Genomic DNA, 26,032 nt, shown 5'->3' with positions numbered 1-26,032 from the left:
TTGTTTGCCAGGGAAACGGGCAGAGCTTTGTGTCTGGGGGCCTATGGCTGGGAGTGGCCAGCTGGCTCCTTAAAATGCACCATACGCAGGATGATGACCAGACCAGAGGTGGCACCAGTGCCAAGTCGGGCTGCTTTTGTAGTACCAATTGCGTCCTGCAATTTCCCATCCAGAAGAGGGGCAGTTGAGTTTTGTTTACCAGAGTAAAGTGCCGTGGTTTGTTTTTGGGGGCCTATGGCTGAGAGTGGCCGGCTGGCCCCTGAAAATCCACGATAGGCAGGATGGTTCCCAGATCCAAGGTGGCACCAGTGCCAAGTCGGGCTGGTTTGATGGTGCAAAGTGGCTCCTGCAATCTGCCATCCAGACGCGGGGCAGCGGATTTTTGTTTGCTGGAGAAAAGTTCCGTGGTTTGTTTTTGGCGGTATATGGCTGGGCGTGGCCGGCTGGCTCCTTAAAAAGCTCGATACACAGGATGGTTCCCTGACCCAAGGTGGCATCAGTGCCAAGTCGGGCTGTTTTCGTAGTACCAACTTCGTCCTGCAATTTGCCATCCAGAAAAGGGGCAGTTGAGTTTTGTTTGCCAGAGAAAAGGGCAGTGGTTTGTGTTTGGGGGCATATGGCAGAGAGTGGCCGGCTGGCCCCTGAAAATCCACGATAGGCAGGATGGTTCCCAGACCCAAGGTGGCACCAGTGCCAAGTCGAGCTGGTTTGATGGTTCAAAATGGCTCCTGCAATCTGCCATCCAGAAGCGGGGCAGCTTACTTTTGTTTGCCGGGGAAACGGGCAGAGCTTTGTGTTTGGGGCCTATGGCTGCGACTGACCGGCTGGCTCCTGAAAAGCTAAGATAGGCAGGATGGTTACCAGACCCATGGAGGCACCAGTGCCAAGTTGGGCTGGTTTGATAGTACCAAGTGGCTCCTGCAACCTGCCATCAAAATGTTGGCAGGCGAGTTTTGTTTTCCAGGGAAAAGCGACGTTGTTTGTGTTTTGGGGCCTGTGGCTAAGAGTGGCCGGCTGGATCCTTAGAATCCACGTTACGCGGCATTGTTCCCAGATCCAAGGTGGCACCAGTGCCAAGTCGGGCTGGTTTGATAGTACCAAGTGGCTCCTGCAATCTGCCATCCAGAATTTGGGCAGCTTACTTTTGTTTGCCAGGGAAACGGCCCGAGGTATTTGTCAGGGGCCCTAAGGCAGGGAGTGACTGGCTGGCTCCTGAAAAGCTACGATAGGCAGGATGTTTACCAGACCCATGGTGGCACCAGTGCCAAGTTGGGCTAATTTGATAGTACCAAGTGGCTCCTGCAATCTGCCATCCAGAAGCGGGGCAGCTTACTTTTGTTTTCTATGGAAACGGGCCGAGGTTTCTGTCTGGGGGTCTATGGCTGGGAGTGACCTCCTGGCTCCTGAAAATCTATGCTAGGCAGGATGGTGACCAGACCCATGATGGCAGCAGTGCCAAGTTGGGCTGGTTTGATAGTACCAAGTGGCTCCTGCAATCTGCCATCAAAATGTTGGCAGTCGAGTTTTGTTTTCCGGGGAAAAGCGCCGTTGTTTGTGTTTGGGGGCCTGTGGCTCGGAGTGGCCGGGTGGCTGCTTAGAATCCACGATACGCAGGATGGTTCCCAGGCCAGAGGTGGCACCAGTGTCAAGTTGGGCTGGTTTGATGGTGCAAAGTGGCTCCTGCAATCTGCCATCCAGAAGCGGGATAGCTTACCTTTGTTTGGCAGGGAAACGGGCCGAAATTCTTGTCTGGGGGCCAGTGCCTGGGGCTGGCTGGCTGGCCCCTGAAAAGATACGATAGGCAGGATGGTGACCAGACTCATGGTGGCACCAGTGCCAAGTTGGGCTGGTTTGATAGTACCAAGTGGCTCCTGCAATCTGCCATCCAGAAGCGGGGCAGCTTAATTTTGTTTGCCAGGGAAACGGGCCGAGGTTTGTGTCTGGGGGCCTATGGCTGGGAGTGACCGACTGGCTCCTGAAATGCTACGATAGGCAGGATGGTGACCAGACCCATAGTGGCACCAGTGCCAAGTTGGGCTGGTTTGATTGTACCAAGTGGCTCCTGCAATCTGCCATCAAAAAGCTAGCAGGCGAGTTTTGTTTTCCAGGGAAAAGCGCCGTTGTTTGTGATTGGGGGCCTGTGGCTGGGAGTGGCTGGCTGGCTCCTTAGAATCCACGATACGCAGGATGGTTCCCAGACCAGAGGTGGCACCAGTGCCAAGTAGGGCTGGTTTGATGATGCCAAGTTGCTCCTGCAATCTGCCATCCAGAAGCGGGGTAGCTTACTTTTGCCTGCCAGGGAAACGGGCCGAGATTTTGTGTCTGGGGGCCCATGGCTGGGAGTGACCGGCTGGCTCCTGAAAAGCTACGATACGCAGGATGGTTCCCAGACCCAAGTTGGCACCAGTGCCAAGTCGGGCTGGTTTGATTCTACCAAGTGGCTCCTGCAATCTGCCATCCAGAAGCGGGGCAGCTGAATTTTGTTTGCCAGAGAAAAAGGCTGTTGTTTGTGCATGGGGGCCTGTAGCTTGCAGTGGCGGGCTGGCTCCTGAAAATCCATGATACGCAGCATGCTTCCCAGACCCAAGGTGGCACCAGTGCCAAGTAGGGCTGGTTTGATAGTACCAAGTGGCTCCTGCAATCTGCCATCCAGAAGAGGGGCAGTTGAGTTTTGTTTGCCAGAGAAAAGGGCCGTGGTTTTTGTTTGGGGGCATATGTCTGAGAGAGGCCGGCTGGCTCCTTAAAATCCACGATAAGCAAGATGGTTCCCAGATACAAGGTGGCACCAGTGCCACGTCTGGCTGGTTTGATAGTACTAAATAACTCCTGCAATCTGCCATCCAGAAGCGGGGCAGGTTACTTTTGTTTGCCAGGGAAACGGGCCGAGGTTTTTGTCTGGGGGCCTATGGCTGGGAGTGATTGGCTGGCTCCTGAAAAGCTACGATAGGCAGGATGGTGACCAGACCCATGGTGGCACCAGTGCCAAGTTGGGCTGGTTTGATAGTACCAAGTGGCTCCTGCAATCTGCCATCAAAAAGTTGGCAGGCGAGTTTTGTTTTCCAGGGAAAAGCGCCGTTGTTTGTGTTTGGGGGCCTGTGGCTGGGAGTGGCCGCCTGGCGCCTTAGAATCTACGTTACGCAGCATGGTTCCCAGAGCCAAGGTGGCACCAGTGCCAAGTCGGGCTGGTTTGATGGTGCAAAGTGGCTCCTGCAATGTGCCATCCCGACGCGGGGCAGCTGATTCTTGTTTGCCAGACAACAAGTCCGTGGTTCATTTTTGGGGGCATATGGCTGGGAGTGGCCGGTTGGCTCCTTAAAAAGCTCGATACGCATGATGGTTCCCAGGCCAGAGGTGGCACCAGTGCCAAGTTGGGCTGTTTTTGTAGTACCAAGTGCGTCCTGCAATTTGCCTTCCAGAAGAGGGGCAGTTGAGTTTTGTTTGCCAGAGAAAAGGGCCGTGGTTTGTGTTTGAGGGCATATGGCTGAGAGTGGCTGGCTGACCCCACAAAATCCACAATAGGCAGGATGGTTCCCAGACCCAAGGTGGCACCAGTGCCAAGTCGGGCTGGTTTGATAGTACTAAATAGCTCCTGCAATCTGCCATCCAGAAGCGGGGTAGCTTACTTTTGTTTTCCTGGGAAACGGGCAGAATTTTGTGTCTGGGGGCCTATGGCTGGGAGTGGCCAGCTGGCTCCTTAAAATGCACGATACGCCGGATGGTGACCAGACCCAAGGTGGCACCATTGCCAAGTCGGGCTGCTTTTGTAGTACCAAGTGCGTCCTGCAATTTGCCATCCAGAAGAGGGGCAGTTGAGTTTTGTTTACCAGAGTAAAGTGCCGTGGTTTGTTTTTGGGGGCCTATGGCTGAGAGTGGCCGGCTGGCCCCTGAAAATCCACGATAGGCAGGATGGTTCCCAGAGCCAAGGTGGCACCAGTGCCAAGTCGGGCTGGTTTGATGGTGCAAAGTGGCTCCTGCAATCTGCCATCCAGACGCGGGGCAGCGGATTTTTGTTTGCTGGAGAAAAGTTCCGTGGTTTGTTTTTGGCGGTATACGGCTGGGCGTCGCCGGCTGGCTCCTTAAAAAGCTCGATACGCAGGATGGTTCCCTGACCGAAGGTGGCATCAGTGCCAAGTCGGGCTGTTTTCGTAGTACCAAGTGCGTCCTGCAATTTGCCATCCAGAAGAGGGGCAGTTGAGTTTTGTTTGCCAGAGAAAAGGGCCGTGGTTTGTGTTTGGGGGCATATGGCTGAGAGTGGCCGGCTGACCCCACAAAATCCACGATAGGCAGGATGGTTCCCAGAGCCAAGGTGGCACCAGTGCCAAGTCGGGCTGGTTTGATAGTACTAAATAGCTCCTGCAATCTGCCACCCAGAAGCGGGGTAGCTTACTTTTGTTTGTCAGGGAAACGGGCAGAATTTTGTGTCTGGGGGCCTATGGCTGGGAGTGGCCAGCTGGCTCCTTAAAATGCACGATACGCCGGATGGTGACCAGACCCAAGGTGGCACCATTGCCAAGTCGGGCTGCTTTTGTAGTACCAAGTGCGTCCTGCAATTTGCCATCCAGAAGAGGGGCAGTTGAGTTTTGTTTACCAGAGTAAAGTGCCGTGGTTTGTTTTTGGGGGCCTATGGCTGAGAGTGGCCGGCTGGCCCCTGAAAATCCACGATAGGCAGGATGGTTCCCAGAGCCAAGGTGGCACCAGTGCCAAGTCGGGCTGGTTTGATGGTGCAAAGTGGCTCCTGCAATCTGCCATCCAGACGCGGGGCAGCGGATTTTTGTTTGCTGGAGAAAAGTTCCGTGGTTTGTTTTTGGCGGTATACGGCTGGGCGTGGCCGGCTGGCTCCTTAAAAAGCTCGATACGCAGGATGGTTCCCTGACCCAAGGTGGCATCAGTGCCAAGTCGGGCTGTTTTCGTAGTACCAAGTGCGTTCTGCAATTTGCCATCCAGAAGAGGGGCAGTTGAGTTTTGTTTGCCAGAGAAAAGGGCCGTGGTTTGTGTTTGGGGGCATATGGCTGAGAGTGGCCGGCTGGCCCCTGAAAATCCACGATAGGCAGGATGGTTCCCAGATCCAAGGTGGCACCAGTGCCACGTCGGGCTGGTTTGATAGTAATAAATAGCTCCTGCAATCTGCCATCCAGAAGCGGGGCAGCTTACTTTTGTTTGCCAGGGAAACGGGCCGAGCTTTGTGTCTGGGGGCCTATGGCTGGGAGTGACCGGCTGGCTCCTGAAAAGCTACGATAGGCAGGATGGTGACCAGACCCATGGTGGCACCAGTGCCAAGTTGGGCTGGTTTGATAGTACCAAGTGGCTCCTGCAATCTGCCATCAAAAAGTTGGCAGGCGAGTTTTGTTTTCCAGGGAAAAGCGCCGTTGTTTGTGTTTAGGGGTCTGTGGCTGGGAGTGGCCAGCTGGCTCCTTAGAATCCACGATACGCAGGATGGTTCCCAGACCAGAGGTGGCACCAGTGCCCAGTCGGGCTGGTTTGATGGTCCAAAGTGGCTCCTGCAATCTGCCATCCAGAAGCGGGGTACCTTACTTTTGTTTGCCAGGGAAACGGGCAGAGCTTTGTGTCTGGGGCCTATGGCTGGGAGTGACCGGCTGGCTCCTGAAAAGCTACGATAGGCAGGATGGTTACCAGACCCATGGAGGCACCAGTGCCAAGATGGGCTGATTTGATAGTACCAAGTCGCTCCTGCAATCTGCCATTCAAAAGCAGGGCAACTGAGTTTTGTTTGCCAGAGAAAAACGCTGTTGTTTGTGTTTGGGTTCCTGTAGCTGGGAGTGGCCCTGCTGGCTCCTTAGAATCCACGATACGCAGGATGGTTCCCAGACCAGAGGTGGCACCAGTACCAAGTCGGGCTGATTTGATAGTACCAAGTGGTTCCTGCAATCTGCCATCCAGAAGCGGGGCAGCTTACTTTTGTTTGCCAGGGATACGGGCCGAGGTTTTTTTCTGGGGGCCTATGGCTGGGAGTGACCGGCTGGCTCCTGAAAAGCTACAGTAGGCAGAATGATTACCAGATCCATGGTAGCAGCAGTGCCAAGTTGGGCTGATTTGATAGTACCAAGTGGCTCCTGCAATCTGCCATCAAAAAGTTGGCAGGCGAGTTTTGTTTTACAGGGAAAAGCGCCGTTGTTTGTGTTTGGGGCCCTGTGGCTGGGAGTGGCCGCCTGTCGTCTTAGAATCCACGTTACGCAGCATGGTTCCCAGATCCAAGGTGGCACCAGTGCCAAGTTGGGCTGGTTTGATAGTACCAAGTGGCTCCTGCAATCTGCCATCCAGAAGCGGGGCAGCTTACTTTTGTTTGCCAGGGAAACGGGCCGAGGTATTTGTCTGGGGCCCTATGGCAGGGAGTGACTGGCTGGCTCCTGAAAAGCTACGATAGGCAGGATGTTTACCAGACCCATGGTGGCACCAGTGCCAAGTTGGGCTAATTTGATAGTACCAAGTGGCTCCTGCAATCTGCCATCCAGAAGCGGGGCAGCTTACTATTGTTTTCCATGGAAACGGGCCGAGGTTTCTGTCTGGGGGTCTATGGCTGGGAGTGACCTCCTGGCTCCTGAAAAGCTATGCTAGGCAGGATGGTGACCAGACCCATGGTGGCACCAGTGCCAAGTTGGGCTGGTTTGATAGTACCAAGTGGCTCCTGCAATCTGCCATCAAAATGTTGGCAGGCGAGTTTTGTTTTCCGGGGAAAAGCGCCGTTGTTTGTGTTTGGGGTCCTGTGGCTCGGAGTGGCCGGGAGGCTGCTTAGAATCCACGATACGCAGGATGGTTCCCAGACCAGTGGTGGCACCAGTGCCAAGTTGGGCTGGTTTGATATTACCAAGTGGCTCCTGCAATCTGCCATCCAGAAGCGGGGTAGCTTACTTTTGTTTGCCAGGGAAATGGGCCGAAATTCTTGTCTGGGGGCCAGTGCCTGGGGCTGGCTGGCTGGCCCCTGAAAAGCTACGATAGGCAGGATGGTTTCCAGACCAGAGGTGGCACCAGTGCCAAGTTGGGCTGGTTTGATAGTACCAAGTGGCTCCTGCAATCTGCCATCCAGAAGCGGGGCAGCTTAATTTTGTTTGCCAGGGAAACGGGCCGTTGTTTGTGTCTGGAGGCCTACGGCTGGGAATGACCGGCTGGCTCCTGAAATGCTACGATAGGCAGGATGGTGACCAGACCCATGCTGGCACCAGTGCCAAGTTGGGCTGGTTTGATTGTACCAAGTGGCTCCTGCACTCTGCCATCAAAAAGCTAGCAGGCGAGTTTTGTTTTCCAGGGAAAAGCGCCGTTGTTTGTGATTGGGGGCCTGTGGCTGGGAGTGGCTGGCTGGCTCCTTAGAATCCACGATACGCAGGATCGTTCCCAGACCAGAGGTGGCACCAGTGCCAAGTCGGGCTGGTTTGATGATGCCAAGTTGCTCCTGCAATCTGCCATCCAGAAGCGGGGTAGCTTACTTTTGTGTGCCAGGGAAACGGGCCGAGGTTTGTGGCTGGGGGCCCATGGCTGGGAGTGACCGGCTGGCTCCTGAAAAGCTACGATAGGCGGGATGTTGACCAGACCCATGGTGGCACCAGTGCCAAGTTGGGCTGGTTTGATAGTACCAAGTGGCTCCTGCAATCTGCCATCAAAAAGTTGGCAGGCCAGTTTTGTTTTCCAGGGAAAAGCACCGTTGTTTGTGTTTGGGGGCCTGTGGCTGGGAGTGGCCAGCTGGCTACTTAGAATCCACGATACGCTGGATGGTTCCCAGACCCAAGTTGGCACCAGTGCCAAGTCGGGCTGGTTTGATAGTACCAAGTGGCTCCTGCAATCTGCCATCCAGAAGCGGGGCAGCTGAATTTTTTTTTGCCAGAGAAAAAGGCTGTTGTTTGCGTTTGGGGGCCTGTACCTTGCAGTGGCGGGCTGACTCCTGAAAATCCATGATACGCAGCATGCTTCCCAGACCCAAGGTGGCACCAGTGCCAAGTAGGGCTGGTTTGATAGTACCAAGTGGCTCCTGCAATCTGCCATCCAGAAGAGGGGCAGTTGAGTTTTGTTTGCCAGAGAAAAGGGCCGTGGTTTGTGTTTGGGGGCATATGGCTGAGAGAGGCCGGCTGGCTCCTTAAAATCCACGATAGGCAAGATGGTTCCCAGATCCAAGGTGGCACCAGTGCCACGTCTGGCTGGTTTGATAGTACTAAATAACTCCTGCAATCTGCAATCCAGAAGCGGGGCAGCTTACTTTTGTTTGCCAGGGAAACGGGCCGAGGTTTTTGTCTGGGGGCCTATGGCTGGGAGTGACCGGCTGGCTCCTGAAAAGCTACGATAGGCAGGATGGTGACCAGACCGATGGTGGCACCAGAGCCAAGTTGGGCTGGTTTGATAGTACCAAGTGGCTCCTGCAATCTGCCATCAAAAAGTTGGCAGGCGAGTTTTGTTTTCCAGGGAAAAGCGCCGTTGTTTGTGTTTGGGGGCCTGTGGCTGGGAGTGGCCGCCTGGCGCCTTAGAATCTACGTTACGCAGCATGGTTCCCAGAGCCAAGGTGGCACCAGTGCCAAGTCGGGCTGGTTTGATAGTACCAAGTGGCTCCTGCAATCTGCCATCAAAAAGTTGGCAGGCCAGTTTTGTTTTCCAGGGAAAAGCGCCGTTGTTTTTGTTTGGGGGCCTGTGGCTGGGAGTGGTCAGCTGGCTCCTAAGAATCCACGATACGCAGGATGGTTTCCAGACCAGAGGTGGCACCAGTGCCAAGTCGGGCTGGTTTGATGGTTCAAAGTGTCTCCTGCAATCTGCCATCCAGAAGCGGGTTAACTTACTTTTGTTTGCCAGGGAAACGGGCAGAGCTTTGTGTCTGGGGCCTATGGCTGGGACTGACCGGCTGGCTCCTGAAAAGCTACGATAGGCAGGATGGTGACCAGACCCATGGAGGCACCAGTGCCAAGTTGGGCTGGTTTGATAGTACCAAGTGGCTCCTGCAATCTGCCATCCAAAAGCAGGGCAGCTGAGTTTTGTTTGCCAAAGAAAAGGGCTGTGGTATGTGTTTGGGTCCTGTGGCTGGGAGTGGCCGGCTGGCTCCTTAAATTCCATGATACGCAGCATCGTTCCCAGACCCAAGGTGGCACCAGTGCCAAGTTGGGCTGGTTTGACAGTGTCAAGCGCCTCCTGCAATCTCCCATCCACAAGTGGGGCAGCTGAGATTTTTTTGCCTGTGAATCGGGCCGTTGTTTTTGATTGGGGTCTGTGGCCGAGAGTGGTCGGCTGGCTCCTGACAATCCACAATACGCAGGATGGTTCCCAGACCCAAGGTGGCACCAGTGCCAAGTTGGGCTGGTTTGATTGTACCAAGTGGCTCCTGCAATCTGCCATCCAGAAGCGGGGCAGCTGAGTTTTGTTTGCCAGAGTAAAGGGCCGTGGTTTTTGTTTGGGGGCCTATGGCTGAGAGTGGCGGGCTGGCCCCTGAAAATCCACGATAGGCAGAATGGTTCCCAGACCCAAGGTGGCACCAGAGCCAAGTCAGGCTGGTTTGATGGTGCAAAGTGGCTCCTGCAATCTGCCATCCAGACGCGGGGCAGCTGATTTTTGTTTGCCAGAGAACAAGTCCGTGGTTCATTTTTGGGGGCATATGGCTGGGAGTGGCCGGCTGGCTCCTTAAAAAGCTCGATACGCATGATGGTTCCCAGGCCAGAGGTGGCACCAGTGCCAAGTTCGGCTGTTTTTGTAGTACCAAGTGCGTCCTGCAATTTGTCTTCCAGAAGAGCGGCAGTTGAGTTTTGTTTACCAGAGTAAAGTGCCGTGGTTTGTGTTTGGGGGCCTATGGCTGAGAGGGGCCGGCTGACACCTGAAAATCCACAATAGGCAGGATGGTTCCCAGATCCAAGGTGGCACCAGTGCCAAGTCGGGCTGGTTTGATGGTGCAAAGTGGCTCCTGCAATCTGCCATCCAGACGCGGGGCAGCGGATTTTTGTTTGCTGGAGAAAAGTTCCGTGGTTTGTTTTTGGCGGCATATGGCTGGGCGTGGCCGGCTGGCTCCTTAAAAGGCTCGATACGCAGGATGGTTCCCTGACCCAAGGTGGCATCAGTGCCAAGTCGGGCTGTTTTCGTAGTACCAAGTGCGTCCTGCAATTTGCCATCCTGAAGAGGGGCAGTTGAGTTTTGTTTGCCAGAGAAAAGGGCCGTGGTTTGTGTTTGGGGGCATATGGCTGAGAGTGGCCGGCTGGCCCCTGAAAATCCACAATAGGCAGGATGGTTCCCAGACCAGAGGTGGCACCAGTGCCAAGTCGGGCTGGTTTGATAGTAATAAATAGCTCCTGCAATCTGCCATCCAGAAGCGGGGCAGCTTAATTTTGTTTGCCAGGGAAACGGGCCGAGCTTTGTGTCTGGGGGCCTAGGGCTGGGAGTGACCGGCTGGCTCCTGAAAAGCTACGATAGGCAGGATGGTGACCAGACCCATGGTGGCACCAGTGCCAAGTTGGGCTGGTTTGATAGCACCAAGTGGCTCCTGCACTCTGCCATCCAAAAGCAGGGCAGCTGAGTTTTGTTTGCCAAAGAAAAGGGCTGTGGTATGTGTTTGGGTCCTGTGTCTCGGAGTGGCCGGCTGGCTCCTTAAATTCCATGATACGCAGCATCGTTCCCAGACCCAAGGTGGCACCAGTGCCAAGTTGGGCTGGTTTGACAGTGTCAAGCGCCTCCTGCAATCTCCCATCCACAAGTGGGGCAGCTGCGATTTTTTTGCCTGTGAATCGGGCCGTTGTTTTTGATTGGGGTCTGTGGCCGAGAGTGGTCGGCTGGCTCCTGACAATCCACAATACGCAGGATGGTTCCCAGAGCCAAGGTGGCACCAGTGCCAAGTTGGGCTGGTTTGATTGTACCAAGTGCGTCCTGCAATCTGCCATTCAGAAGCGGGGCAGCTGAGTTTTGTTTGCCAGAGTAAAGGGCCGTGGTTTTTGTTTGGGGGCCTATGGCTCAGAGTGGCCGGCTGGCCCCTGAAAATCCACGATAGGCAGAATGGTTCCCAGACCCAAGGTGGCACCAGAGCCAAGTCGGGCTGGTTTGATGGTGCAAAGTGGCTCCTGCAATCTGCCATCCCGACGCGGGGCAGCTGATTTTTGTTTGCCAGAGAACAAGTCCGTGGTTCATTTTTGGGGGCATATGGCTGGGAGTGGCCGGCTGGCTCCTTAAAAAGCTCGATACGCATGATGGTTCCCAGGCCAGAGGTGGCACCAGTGCCAAGTTGGGCTGTTTTTGTAGTACCAAGTGTGTCCTGCAATTTGCCTTCCAGAAGAGGGGCAGTTTAGTTTTGTTTGCCAGAGAAAAGGGCCGTGGTTTGTGTGTGAGGGCATATGGCTGAGAGTGGCCGGCTGACACCTGAAAATCCACAATAGGCAGGATGGTTCCCAGAGCCAAGGTGGCACCAGTGCCAAGTCGGGCTGGTTTGATAGTACTAAATAGCTCCTGCAATCTGCCATCAAAAAGTTGGCAGGCGAGTTTTCTTTTCCAGGGAAAAGCGCCGTTGTTTTTGTTTGGGGGCCTGTGCCTGGGAGTGTCCGGCTGGCTCCTTAGAATCCACGATACGCAGGATGGTTCCCAGACCCAAGGTGGTACCAGTGCCAAGTCGGGCTGGTTTGATGGTGCAAAGTGGCTCCCGCAATCTGCCATCCAGAAGCGGGGTAGATTACTTTTGTTTGCCAGGGAAACGGGCAGAGCTTTGTGTCTGGGGGCCTATGGCTGGGAGTGGCCAGCTGGCTCCTTAAAATGCACCATACGCAGGATGATGACCAGACCAGAGGTGGCACCAGTGCCAAGTCGGGCTGCTTTTGTAGTACCAATTGCGTCCTGCAATTTCCCATCCAGAAGAGGGGCAGTTGAGTTTTGTTTACCAGAGTAAAGTGCCGTGGTTTGTTTTTGGGGGCCTATGGCTGAGAGTGGCCGGCTGGCCCCTGAAAATCCACGATAGGCAGGATGGTACCCAGATCCAAGGTGGCACCAGTGCCAAGTCGGGCTGGTTTGATGGTGCAAAGTGGCTCCTGCAATCTGCCATCCAGACGCGGGGCAGCGGATTTTTGTTTGCTGGAGAAAAGTTCCGTGGTTTGTTTTTGGCGGTATATGGCTGGGCGTGGCCGGCTGGCTCCTTAAAAAGCTCGATACACAGGATGGTTCCCTGACCCAAGGTGGCATCAGTGCCAAGTCGGGCTGTTTTCGTAGTACCAACTTCGTCCTGCAATTTGCCATCCAGAAAAGGGGCAGTTGAGTTTTGTTTGCCAGAGAAAAGGGCAGTGGTTTGTGTTTGGGGGCATATGGCAGAGAGTGGCCGGCTGGCCCCTGAAAATCCACGATAGGCAGGATGGTTCCCAGACCCAAGGTGGCATCACTGCCAAGTCGGGCTGGTTTGATAGTACCAAGTGGCTCCTGCAATCTGCCATCAAAAAGTTGGCAGGCGAGTTTTGTTTTCCAGGGAAAAGCGCCGTTGTTTGTGTTTGGGGCCCTGTGGCTGGGAGCGGCCTCCTGTCGTCTTAGAATCCACGTTACGCAGCATGGTTCCCAAATCCAAGGTGGCACCAGTGCCAAGTCGGGCTGGTTTGATAGTACCAAGTGGCTCCTGCAATCTGCCATCCAGAAGCGGGGCAGCTTACTTTTGTTTGCCAGGGAAACGGGCCGAGGTATTTGTCTGGGGCCCTATGGCAGGGAGTGACTGGCTGGCTCCTGAAAAGCTACGATAGGCAGGATGTTTACCAGACCCATGGTGGCACCAGTGCCAAGTTGGGCTAATTTGATAGTACCAAGTGGCTCCTGCAATCGGCCATCCAGAAGCGGGGCAGCTTAATTTTGTTTGCCAGGGAAACGGGCCGTTGTTTGTGTCTGGGGGCCTACGGCTGGGAGTGACCGACTGGCTCCTGAAATGCTACGATAGGCAGGATGGTGACCAGACCCATAGTGGCACCAGTGCCAAGTTGGGCTGGTTTGATTGTACCAAGTGGCTCCTGCACTCTGCCATCAAAAAGCTAGCAGGCGAGTTTTGTTTTCCAGGGAAAAGCGCCGTTGTTTGTGATTGGGGGCCTGTGGCTGGGAGTGGCCGGCTGGCTCCTTAGAACCCACGATACGCAGGATGGTTCCCAGACCAGAGGTGGCACCAGTGCCAAGTCGGGCTGGTTTGATGATGCCAAGTTGCTCCTGCAATCTGCCATCCAGAAGCGGGGTAGCTTACTTTTGTGTGCCAGGGAAACGGGCCGAGGTTTTTGGCTGGGGGCCCATGGCTGGGAGTGACCGGCTGGCTCCTGAAAAGCTACGATAGGCAGGATGGTGACCAGACCCATGGTGGCACCAGTGCCAAGTTGGGCTGGTTTGATAGTACCAAGTGGCTCCTGCAATCTGCCATCAAAAAGTTGGCAGGCCAGTTTTGTTTTCCAGGGAAAAGCACCGTTGTTTGTGTTTGGGGGCCTGTGGCTGGGAGTGGCCGCCTGGCGCCTTAGAATTTACGTTACGCAGCATGGTTCCCAGAGCCAAGGTGGCACCAGTGCCAAGTCGGGCTGGTTTGATAGTACCAAGTGGCTCCTGCAATCTGCCATCAAAAAGTTGGCAGGCCAGTTTTGTTTTCCAGGGAAAAGCGCCGTTGTTTGTGTTTGGGGGCCTGTGGCTGGGAGTGGCCAGCTGGCTCCTAAGAATCCACGATACGCAGGATGGTTTCCAGACCAGAGGTGGCACCAGTGCCAAGTCGGGCTGGTTTGATGGTGCAAAGTGTCTCCTGCAATCTGCCATCCAGAAGCGGGGTAGCTTACTTTTGTTTGCCAGGGAAACGGGCAGAGCTTTATGTCTGGGGCCTATGGCTGGGAGTGACCGGCTGGCTCCTGAAAAGCTACGATACGCAGGATGGTGACCAGACCCATGGAGGCACCAGTGCCAAGTTGGGCTGGTTTGATAGTACCAAGTGGCTCCTGCAATCTGCCATCCAAAAGCAGGGCAGCTGAGTTTTGTTTGCCAAAGAAAAGGGCTGTGGTATGTGTTTGGGTCCTGTGGCTGGGAGTGGCCGGCTGGCTCCTTAAATTCCATGATACGCAGCATCGTTCCCAGGCCCAAGGTGGCACCAGTGCCAAGTTGGGCTGGTTTGACAGTGTCAAGCGCCTCCTGCAATCTCCCATCCACAAGTGGGGCAGCTGAGATTTTTTTGCCTGTGAATCGGGCCGTTGTTTTTGATTGGGGTCTGTGGCCGAGAGTGGTCGGCTGGCTCCTGACAATCCACAATACGCAGGATGGTTCCCAGACCCAAGGTGGCACCAGTGCCAAGTTGGGCTGGTTTGATTTTACCAAGTGCGTCCTGCAATCTGCCATCCAGAAGCGGGGCAGCTGAGTTTTGTTTGCCAGAATAAAGGGCCGTGGTTTTTGTTTGGGGGCCTATGGCTCAGAGTGGCCGGCTGGCCCCTGAAAATCCACGATAGGCAGGATGGTTCCCAGACCCAAGGTGGCACCAGAGCCAAGTCAGGCTGGTTTGATGGTGCAAAGTGGCTCCTGCAATCTGCCATCCCGACGCGGGGCAGCTGATTTTTGTTTGCCAGAGAACAAGTCCGTGGTTCATTTTTGGGGGCATATGGCTGGGAGTGGCCGGCTGGCTCCTTAAAAAGCTCGATACGCATGATGGTTCCCAGGCCAGATGTGGCACCAGTGCCAAGTTGGGCTGTTTTTGTAGTACCAAGTGCGTCCTGCAATTTGCCTTCCAGAAGAGGGGCAGTTGAGTTTTGTTTGCCAGAGAAAAGGGCCGTGGTTTGTGTTTGAGGGCATATGGCTGAGAGTGGCCGGCTGACACCTGAAAATCCACAATAGGCAGGATGGTTCCCAGAGCCAAGGTGGCACCAGTGCCAAGTCGGGCTGGTTTGATAGTACTAAATAACTCCTGCAATCTGCCATCAAAAAGTTGGCAGGCGAGTTTTGTTTTCCAGGGAAAAGCGCCGTTGTTTTTGTTTGGGGGCCTGTGCCTGGGAGTGGCCGGCTGGCTCCTTAGAATCCACGATACGCAGGATGGTTCCCAGACCAGAAGTGGCACCAGTGCCAAGTTGGGCTGGTTTGATGGTGCAAAGTGGCTCCTGCAATCTGCCATCCAGAAGCGGGGTAGCTTACTTTTGTTTGCCAGGGAAACGAACAGAATTTTGTGTCTGGGGGCCAATGGCTGGGAGTGGCCAGCTGGCTCCTTAAAATGCACGATACGCAGGATGGTGACCAGACCCAAGGTGGTACCAGTGCCAAGTCGGGCTGCTTTTGTAGTACCAAGTGCGTCCTGCAATTTGCCATCCAGAAGAGGGGCAGTTGAGTTTTGTTTACCAGAGTAAAGTGCCGTGGTTTGTGTTTGGGGGCCTATGGCTGAGAGTGGCCGGCTGGCGCCTGAAAATCCACGATAGGCAGGATGGTTCCCAGATCCAAGGTGGCACCAGTGCCAAGTCGGGCTGGTTTGATGGTGCAAAGTGGCTCCTGCAATCTGCCATCAAGACGCGGGGCAGCGGATTTTTGTTTGCTGGAGAAAAGTTCCGTGGTTTGTTTTTGGCGGTATATGGCTGGGCGTGGCCGGCTGGCTCCTTAAAAAGCTCGATACGCAGGATGGTTCCCTGACCCAAGGTGGCATCAGTGCCACGTCGGGCTGTTTTCGTAGTACCAAGTGCGTCCTGCAATTTGCCATCCAGAAGAGGGGCAGTTGGGTTTTGTTTGCCAGAGAAAAGGGCCGTGGTTTGTGTTTGGGGGCATATGGCTGAGAGTGGCCGGCTGGCCCCTGAAAATCCACGATAGGCAGGATGGTTCCCAGAGCCAAGGTGGCATCACTGCCAAGTCGGGCTGGTTTGATAGTACCAAGTGGCTCCTGCAATCTGCCATCTAGAAGCGGGGCAGCTTACTTTTGTTTGCCAGGGAAACGGGCCGAGGTTTTGTCTGGCGGCCTATGGCTGAGAGTGACCGGCTAGGTCCTGAAAAGCTACAATAGGCAGGATGGTTACCAGACCCATGGTGGCAGCAGTGCCAAGTTGGGCTGGTTTGATAGTACCAAGTGGCTCCTGCAATCTGCCATCAAAAAGTTTGCAGGCCAGTTTTGTTTTCCAGGGAAAAGCGCTGTTGTTTTTGTTTGGGGGCCTGTGGCTGGGAGTGGCCAGCTGGCTCCTTAGAATCCACGATACGCAGGATGGTTCCCATACCAGAGGTGGCACCAGTGCCAAGTCGGGCTGGTTTGATGGTGCAAAGTGTCTCCTGCAATCTGCCATCCAGAAGCGTGATAGCTTACTTTTGTTTGCCAGGGAAACGGGCCGAGCTTTGTGTCTGGCGCCCATGGCTGGGAGTGACCGGCTGGCTCCTGAAAAGCTACGATAGGCAGGATGGTTACCAGACCCACGGAGGCACCAGTGCCAAGTTGGGCTGGTTTGATAGTACCAAGTGGCTCCTGCAATCTGCCATCCAGAAGAGGGGCAGTTGAGTTTTGTTTGCCAGAGAAAAGGGCCGTGGTTTTTGTTTGGGGGCCTATGGCTCAGAGTGGCCGGCTGGCCCCTGAAAATCCACGATAGGCAGAATGGTTCCCAGACCCAAGGTGGCACCAGAGCCAAGTCGGGCTGGTTTGATGGTGCAAAATGGCTCCTGCAATCTGCCATCCCAACGCGGGGCAGCTGATTTTTGTTTGCCAGAGAACAAGTCCGTGGTTCGTTTTTGGGGGCATATGGCTGGGAGGGGCCGGCTGGCTCCTTAAAATGCTCGATAGGTAGGATGGTTCCCAGACCCAAGGTGGCACCAGTGCCAAGTTGGGCTGTTTTTGTAGTACCAAGTGCGTCCTGCAATTTGCCCTCCAGAAGAGGGGCAGTTTAGTTTTGTTTGCAAGAGAAAAGGGCCGTGGTTTGTGCTTGAGGGCATATGGCTGAGAGTGTCCGGCTGGCTCCTGAAAATCCACGCTAGGCAGCATGCTTCCCAGACCCAAGGTGGCATCAGTGCCAAGTCGGGCTGGTTTGATGGTGCAAAGTGTCTCCTGCAATCTGCCATCCAGAAGCGGGGTAGCCGATTTTTGTTTGCTGGAGAAAAGTCTTTGGATTTTTTTGGGCGTCTGTGGCTGGGAGTGGCCGGCTGGCTCATTAGAATCCACGATACGCAGCATGGTTCCCAGAGCCAAGGTGGCACCAGTGCCAAGTTGGGCTGGTTTTGTAATAGCAAGTGGCTCCTGCAATTTGCCATCCAGAAGAGGGGCAGTTGAGTTTTGTTTGCCAGAGGAAAGGGCCGTGGTTTTTGTTTGGGGGTACATGGCTGAGAGTGGCCGGCTGGCCCCTGAAGTTCCACGATAGGCAGGATGGTTCGGAGATCCAAGGTGGAACCAGTGCCGAGTCGGGCTGGTTTTATGTTGCAAAGTGTCTCCTGCAATCTGCCATCAAAATGTTGGCAGGCGAGTTTTGTTTTCCAGGGAAAAGCGCCGTTGTTTGTGTTTGGGGGCCTGTGCCTGGGAGTGGCCAGCTGGCTTCTTAGAATCCACGATACGCAGGAGGTTCCCAGACCAGAGGTGGCACCAGTGCCAAGTCGGGCCAGTTTGATGGTGCAAAGTGGCTCCTGCAATTTGCCATCCAGAAGCGGGGCAGCTTACTTTTGTTTGCCAGGGAAACGGGCCGAGGTTTTTTTCTGGGGGCCTATGGCTGGGAGTGACCGGCTGGCTCCTGAAAAGCTACGATAGGCAGGATGGTTACCAGACCCATGGTGGCACCAGTGCCAAGTTGGGCTGTTTTTGTAGTACCAAGTGCGTCCTGCAATTTGCCCTCCAGAAGAGGGGCAGTTGAGTTTTGTTTTCCAGAGAAAAGGGCCGTGGTTTGTGCTTGAGGGCATATGGCTGAGAGTGGCCGGCTGGCTCCTAAAAAGCCACATTACGCAGCATGGTTCCCAGACCCAAGGTGGCACCAGTGCCAAGTCGGGCTGGTTTGATGGTGCAAAGTTTCTCCTGCAATCTACCATCCAGAAGCAAGGTAGCCGATTTTTGTTTGCAAGAGAAAAGGTCTTTGGTTTTTATTGGGCGCCTGTGACTGGGAGTGGCCGGCTGGCTCATTAGAATCCACGATACGCAGCATGGTTCCCAGAGCCAAGGTGGCACCAGTGCCAAGTTGGGCTGGTTTTGTAGTAGCACGTGGCTCCTGCAATTTGCCATCCAGAAGAGGGGCAGTTGAGTTTTGTTGGCCAGAGGAAAGGGCCGTGGTTTTTGTTTGGGGGTACATGGCTGAGAGTGGCCGGCTGGCCCCTGAAAATCCACGATAGGCAGGATGGTTCCGAGATCCAAGGTGGGACCAGTGCCAAGTCAGGCTGGTTTGATGGTGCAAAGTGGCTCCTCTAATCTGCCATCCAGAAGCGGGGTAGCTTACTTTTGTTTGCCAGGGAAACGGGCAGAGATTTGTGTCTGGGGGCCTATGGCTTGGAGTGGCCAACTGGCTCCTTAAAATGCACGACACGCAGGATGGTTCCCAGACCAGAGGTGGCACCAGTGCCAAGTTCGGCTGTTTTTGTAGTACCAAGTGCGTCCTGCAATTTGCCTTCCAGAAGAGGGGCAGTTGAGTTTTGTTTGCCAGAGAAAAGGGCCGTGGTTTATGTTTGAGGGCATATGGCTGAGAGTGGCTGAGAGGGGCCGGCTGACACCACAAAATCCACAATAGGCAGGATGGTTCCCAGAGCCAAGGTGGCACCAGTGCCAAGTCGGGCTGGTTTGATAGTACTAAATAGCTCCTGATATCTGCCATCCAGAAGCGGGGTAGCTTACTTTTGTTTGTCAGGGAAACGGGCAGAGCTTTGTGTCTGGGGTCCTGTGGCTGGGAGTGACCGGCTGGCTCCTGAAATGCTACGATAGGCAGGATGGTGACCAGACCCATGGTGGCAGCAGTGCCAAGTTGGGCTGGTTTGATAGTACCAAGTGGCTCCTGCAATCTGCCATCAAAAAGTTGGCAGGCGAGTTTTGTTTACCAGAGTAAAGTGCCGTGGTTTGTTTTTGGGGGCCTATGGCTGAGAGTGGCCGACTGGCCCCTGAAAATCCACAATAGGCACGATGGTTCCCAGATCCAAGGTGGCACCAGTGCCAAGTCGGGCTGGTTTGATGGTGCAAAGTGGCTCCTGCAATCTGCCATCCAGACGCGGGGCAGCGGATTTTTGTTTGCTGGAGAATAGTTCCGTGGTTTGTTTTTGGCGGTATATGGATGGGAGTGGCCGGCTGTCTCCTTAAAAAGCTCGATACGCAGGATGGTTCCCTGACCCAATGTGGCATCAGTGCCAAGTCGGGCTGTTTTCGTAGTACCAAGTGCGTCCTGCAATTTGCCGTCCAGAAGTTGGGCAGTTGAGTTTTGTTTGCCAGAGAAATTAACCGTGATTTGTGTTTGGGGGCATATGGCAGAGAGTGGCCGGCTGGCCCCTGAAAATCCACGATAGGCAGGATGGTTCCCAGAGCCAAGGTGGCACCAGTGCCAAGTTGGGCTGGTTTGATAGTACCAAGTGGCTCCTGCAATCTGCCATCAAAAAGTTGGCAGGCCAGTTTTGTTTTCCAGGGAAAAGCGCCATTGATTTTGTTTGGGGGCCTGTGGCTGGGAGTGGCCAGCTGGCTCCTTAGAATCCACGATACGCAGGATGGTTCCCAGACCAGAGGTGGCACCAGTGCCAAGTCGGGCTGCTTTGATTGTGCAAAGTGGCTCCTGCAATCTGCCATCCAGAAGCGGGGTAGCTTACTTTTGTTTGCCAGGGAAACGGGCCGAGGTTTGTGTCTGGAGGCCTATGGCTGGGAGTGACCGGCTGGCTCCTGAAAAGCTACGATAGGCAGGATGGTGACCAGACCCATGGTGGCACCAGTGCCAAGTTGGGCTGGTTTGATAGTACTAAGCGGCTCCTGCAATCTGCCATCAAAATGTTGGCAGGCGAGTTTTGTTTTCCAGGGAAAAGCACCGTTGTTTGTGTTTGGGGGCCTGTGGCTGGGAGTGGCCAGCTGGCTACTTAGAATCCACGATACGCTGGATGGTTCCCAGACCCAAGTTGGCACCAGTGCCAAGTCGGGCTGGTTTGATAGTACCAAGTGGCTCCTGCAATCTGCCATCCAGAAGCGGGGCAGCTGAATTTTGTTTGCCAGAGAAAAAGGCTGTTGTTTGCGTTTGGGGGCCTGTACCTTGCAGTGGCGGGCTGACTCCTGAAAATCCATGATACGCAGCATGCTTCCCAGACCCAAGGTGGCACCAGTGCCAAGTAGGGCTGGTTTGATAGTACCAAGTGGCTCCTGCAATCTGCCATCCAGAAGAGGGGCAGTTGAGTTTTGTTTGCCAGAGAAAAGGGCCGTGGTTTGTGTTTGGGGGCATATGGCTGAGAGAGGCCGGCTGGCTCCTTAAAATCCACGATAGGCAAGATGGTTCCCAGATCCAAGGTGGCACCAGTGCCACGTCTGGCTGGTTTGATAGTACTAAATAACTCCTGCAATCTGCAATCCAGAAGCGGGGCAGCTTACTTTTGTTTGCCAGGGAAACGGGCCGAGGTTTTTGTCTGGGGGCCTATGGCTGGGAGTGACTGGCTGGCTCCTGAAAAGCTACGATAGGCAGGATGGTGACCAGACCGATGGTGGCACCAGAGCCAAGTTGGGCTGGTTTGATAGTACCAAGTGGCTCCTGCAATCTGCCATCAAAAAGTTGGCAGGCGAGTTTTGTTTTCCAGGGAAAAGCGCCGTTGTTTGTGTTTGGGGGCCTGTGGATGGGAGTGGCCGGCTGGCGCCTTAGAATCTACGTTACGCAGCATGGTTCCCAGAGCCAAGGTGGCACCAGTGCCAAGTCGGGCTGGTTTGATAGTACCAAGTGGCTCCTGCAATCTGCCATCAAAAAGTTGGCAGGCCAGTTTTGTTTTCCAGGGAAAAGCGCCATTGTTTGTGTTTGGGGGCCTGTGGCTGGGAGTGGTCAGCTGGCTCCTTAGAATCCACGATACGCAGGATGGTTTCCAGACCAGAGGTGGCACCAGTGCCAAGTCGGGCTGGTTTGATGGTGCAAAGTGTCTCCTGCAATCTGCCATCCAGAAGCGGGTTAACTTACTTTTGTTTGCCAGGGAAACGGGCAGAGCTTTGTGTCTGGGGCCTATGGCTGGGACTGACCGGCTGGCTCCTGAAAAGCTACGATAGGCAGGATGGTGACCAGACCCATGGAGGCACCAGTGCCAAGTTGGGCTGGTTTGATAGTACCAAGTGGCTCCTGCAATCTGCCATCCAAAAGCAGGGCAGCTGAGTTTTGTTTGCCAAAGAAAAGGGCTGTGGTATGTGTTTGGGTCCTGTGGCTGGGAGTGGCCGGCTGGCTCCTTAAATTCCATGATACGCAGCATCGTTCCCAGACCCAAGGTGGCACCAGTGCCAAGTTGGGCTGGTTTGACAGTGTCAAGCGCCTCCTGCAATCTCCCATCCACAAGTGGGGCAGCTGAGATTTTTTTGCCTGTGAATCGGGCCGTTGTTTTTGATTGGGGTCTGTGGCCGAGAGTGGTCGGCTGGCTCCTGACAATCCACAATACGCAGGATGGTTCCCAGACCCAAGGTGGCACCAGTGCCAAGTTGGGCTGGTTTGATTGTACCAAGTGGCTCCTGCAATCTGCCATCCAGAAGCAGGGCAGTTGAGTTTTGTTTGCCAGAGTAAAGGGCCGTGGTTTTCGTTTGGGGGCCTATGGCTGAGAGTGGCCGGCTGGCCCCTGAAAATCCACGATAGGCAGAATGGTTCCCAGACCCAAGGTGGCACCAGAGCCAAGTCAGGCTGGTTTGATGGTGCAAAGTGGCTCCTGCAATCTGCCATCCCGACGCGGGGCAGCTGATTTTTGTTTGCCAGAGAACAAGTCCGTGGTTCATTTTTGGGGGCATATGGCTGGGAGTGGCCGGCTGGCTCCTTAAAAAGCTCGATACGCATGATGGTTCCCAGGCCAGATGTGGCACCAGTGCCAAGTTGGGCTGTTTTTGTAGTACCAAGTGCGTCCTGCAATTTGCCTTCCAGAAGAGGGGCAGTTGAGTTTTGTTTGCCAGAGAAAAGGGCCGTGGTTTGTGTTTGAGGGCATATGGCTGAGAGTGGCCGGCTGACACCTGAAAATCCACAATAGGCAGGATGGTTCCCAGAGCCAAGGTGGCACCAGTGCCAAGTCGGGCTGGTTTGATAGTACTAAATAACTCCTGCAATCTGCCATCAAAAAGTTGGCAGGCGAGTTTTGTTTTCCAGGGAAAAGCGCCGTTGTTTTTGTTTGGGGGCCTGTGCCTGGGAGTGGCCGGCTGGCTCCTTAGAATCCACGATACGCAGGATGGTTCCCAGACCAGAAGTGGCACCAGTGCCAAGTTGGGCTGGTTTGATGGTGCAAAGTGGCTCCTGCAATCTGCCATCCAGAAGCGGGGTAGCTTACTTTTGTTTGCCAGGGAAACGAACAGAATTTTGTGTCTGGGGGCCAATGGCTGGGAGTGGCCAGCTGGCTCCTTAAAATGCACGATACGCAGGATGGTGACCAGACCCAAGGTGGTACCAGTGCCAAGTCGGGCTGCTTTTGTAGTACCAAGTGCGTCCTGCAATTTGCCATCCAGAAGAGGGGCAGTTGAGTTTTGTTTACCAGAGTAAAGTGCCGTGGTTTGTGTTTGGGGGCCTATGGCTGAGAGTGGCCGGCTGGCGCCTGAAAATCCACGATAGGCAGGATGGTTCCCAGATCCAAGGTGGCACCAGTGCCAAGTCGGGCTGGTTTGATGGTGCAAAGTGGCTCCTGCAATCTGCCATCAAGACGCGGGGCAGCGGATTTTTGTTTGCTGGAGAAAAGTTCCGTGGTTTGTTTTTGGCGGTATATGGCTGGGCGTGGCCGGCTGGCTCCTTAAAAAGCTCGATACGCAGGATGGTTCCCTGACCCAAGGTGGCATCAGTGCCACGTCGGGCTGTTTTCGTAGTACCAAGTGCGTCCTGCAATTTGCCATCCAGAAGAGGGGCAGTTGGGTTTTGTTTGCCAGAGAAAAGGGCCGTGGTTTGTGTTTGGGGGCATATGGCTGAGAGTGGCCGGCTGGCCCCTGAAAATCCACGATAGGCAGGATGGTTCCCAGAGCCAAGGTGGCATCACTGCCAAGTCGGGCTGGTTTGATAGTACCAAGTGGCTCCTGCAATCTGCCATCTAGAAGCGGGGCAGCTTACTTTTGTTTGCCAGGGAAACGGGCCGAGGTTTTGTCTGGCGGCCTATGGCTGAGAGTGACCGGCTAGGTCCTGAAAAGCTACAATAGGCAGGATGGTTACCAGACCCATGGTGGCACCAGTGCCAAGTTGGGCTGGTTTGATAGTACCAAGTGGCTCCTGCAATCTGCCATCAAAAAGTTTGCAGGCCAGTTTTGTTTTCCAGGGAAAAGCGCTGTTGTTTTTGTTTGGGGGCCTGTGGCTGGGAGTGGCCAGCTGGCTCCTTAGAATCCACGATACGCAGGATGGTTCCCAGACCAGAGGTGGCACCAGTGCCAAGTCGGGCTGGTTTGATGGTGCAAAGTGTCTCCTGCAATCTGCCATCCAGAAGCGTGATAGCTTACTTTTGTTTGCCAGGGAAACGGGCCGAGCTTTGTGTCTGGCGCCCATGGCTGGGAGTGACCGGCTGGCTCCTGAAAAGCTACGATAGGCAGGATGGTTACCAGACCCACGGAGGCACCAGTGCCAAGTTGGGCTGGTTTGATAGTACCAAGTGGCTCCTGCAATCTGCCATCCAGAAGAGGGGCAGTTGAGTTTTGTTTGCCAGAGAAAAGGGCCGTGGTTTTTGTTTGGGGGCCTATGGCTCAGAGTGGCCGGCTGGCCCCTGAAAATCCACGATAGGCAGAATGGTTCCCAGAGCCAAGGTGGCACCAGTGCCAAGTTGGGCTGGTTTTGTAATAGCAAGTGGCTCCTGCAATTTGCCATCCAGAAGAGGGGCAGTTGAGTTTTGTTTGCCAGAGGAAAGGGCCGTGGTTTTTGTTTGGGGGTACATGGCTGAGAGTGGCCGGCTGGCCCCTGAAGTTCCACCATAGGCAGGATGGTTCGGAGATCCAAGGTGGAACCAGTGCCGAGTCGGGCTGGTTTTATGTTGCAAAGTGTCTCCTGCAATCTGCCATCAAAATGTTGGCAGGCGAGTTTTGTTTTCCAGGGAAAAGCGCCGTTGTTTGTGTTTGGGGGCCTGTGCCTGGGAGTGGCCAGCTGGCTTCTTAGAATCCACGATACGCAGGAGGTTCCCAGACCAGAGGTGGCACCAGTGCCAAGTCGGGCCAGTTTGATGGTGCAAAGTGGCTCCTGCAATTTGCCATCCAGAAGCGGGGCAGCTTACTTTTGTTTGCCAGGGAAACGGGCCGAGGTTTTTTTCTGGGGGCCTATGGCTGGGAGTGACCGGCTGGCTCCTGAAAAGCTACGATAGGCAGGATGGTTACCAGACCCATGGTGGCACCAGTGCCAAGTTGGGCTGTTTTTGTAGTACCAAGTGCGTCCTGCAATTTGCCCTCCAGAAGAGGGGCAGTTGAGTTTTGTTTTCCAGAGAAAAGGGCCGTGGTTTGTGCTTGAGGGCATATGGCTGAGAGTGGCCGGCTGGCTCCTAAAAAGCCACATTACGCAGCATGGTTCCCAGACCCAAGGTGGCACCAGTGCCAAGTCGGGCTGGTTTGATGGTGCAAAGTTTCTCCTGCAATCTACCATCCAGAAGCAAGGTAGCCGATTTTTGTTTGCAAGAGAAAAGGTCTTTGGTTTTTATTGGGCGCCTGTGACTGGGAGTGGCCGGCTGGCTCATTAGAATCCACGATACGCAGCATGGTTCCCAGAGCCAAGGTGGCACCAGTGCCAAGTTGGGCTGGTTTTGTAGTAGCACGTGGCTCCTGCAATTTGCCATCCAGAAGAGGGGCAGTTGAGTTTTGTTGGCCAGAGGAAAGGGCCGTGGTTTTTGTTTGGGGGTACATGGCTGAGAGTGGCCGGCTGGCCCCTGAAAATCCACGATAGGCAGGATGGTTCCGAGATCCAAGGTGGGACCAGTGCCAAGTCAGGCTGGTTTGATGGTGCAAAGTGGCTCCTCTAATCTGCCATCCAGAAGCGGGGTAGCTTACTTTTGTTTGCCAGGGAAACGGGCAGAGATTTGTGTCTGGGGGCCTATGGCTTGGAGTGGCCAACTGGCTCCTTAAAATGCACGACACGCAGGATGGTTCCCAGACCAGAGGTGGCACCAGTGCCAAGTTCGGCTGTTTTTGTAGTACCAAGTGCGTCCTGCAATTTGCCTTCCAGAAGAGGGGCAGTTGAGTTTTGTTTGCCAGAGAAAAGGGCCGTGGTTTATGTTTGAGGGCATATGGCTGAGAGTGGCTGAGAGGGGCCGGCTGACACCACAAAATCCACAATAGGCAGGATGGTTCCCAGAGCCAAGGTGGCACCAGTGCCAAGTCGGGCTGGTTTGATAGTACTAAATAGCTCCTGATATCTGCCATCCAGAAGCGGGGTAGCTTACTTTTGTTTGTCAGGGAAACGGGCAGAGCTTTGTGTCTGGGGTCCTGTGGCTGGGAGTGACCGGCTGGCTCCTGAAATGCTACGATAGGCAGGATGGTGACCAGACCCATGGTGGCAGCAGTGCCAAGTTGGGCTGGTTTGATAGTACCAAGTGGCTCCTGCAATCTGCCATCCAAAAGTTGGCAGGCGAGTTTTGTTTACCAGAGTAAAGTGCCGTGGTTTGTTTTTGGGGGCCTATGGCTGAGAGTGGCCGACTGGCCCCTGAAAATCCACAATAGGCACGATGGTTCCCAGATCCAAGGTGGCACCAGTGCCAAGTCGGGCTGGTTTGATGGTGCAAAGTGGCTCCTGCAATCTGCCATCCAGACGCGGGGCAGCGGATTTTTGTTTGCTGGAGAATAGTTCCGTGGTTTGTTTTTGGCGGTATATGGATGGGAGTGGCCGGCTGTCTCCTTAAAAAGCTCGATACGCAGGATGGTTCCCTGACCCAATGTGGCATCAGTGCCAAGTCGGGCTGTTTTCGTAGTACCAAGTGCGTCCTGCAATTTGCCGTCCAGAAGTTGGGCAGTTGAGTTTTGTTTGCCAGAGAAATTAACCGTGATTTGTGTTTGGGGGCATATGGCAGAGAGTGGCCGGCTGGCCCCTGAAAATCCACGATA

This window comes from Melospiza georgiana, chromosome 6 (assembly GCF_028018845.1).
Source record: "Melospiza georgiana isolate bMelGeo1 chromosome 6, bMelGeo1.pri, whole genome shotgun sequence".
In the NCBI taxonomy this organism is placed as follows: Eukaryota; Metazoa; Chordata; class Aves; order Passeriformes; family Passerellidae; genus Melospiza; species Melospiza georgiana.
The sequence above is the reverse complement of the archived record's forward strand: the minus strand, read 5'-3'. Positions refer to the sequence as shown.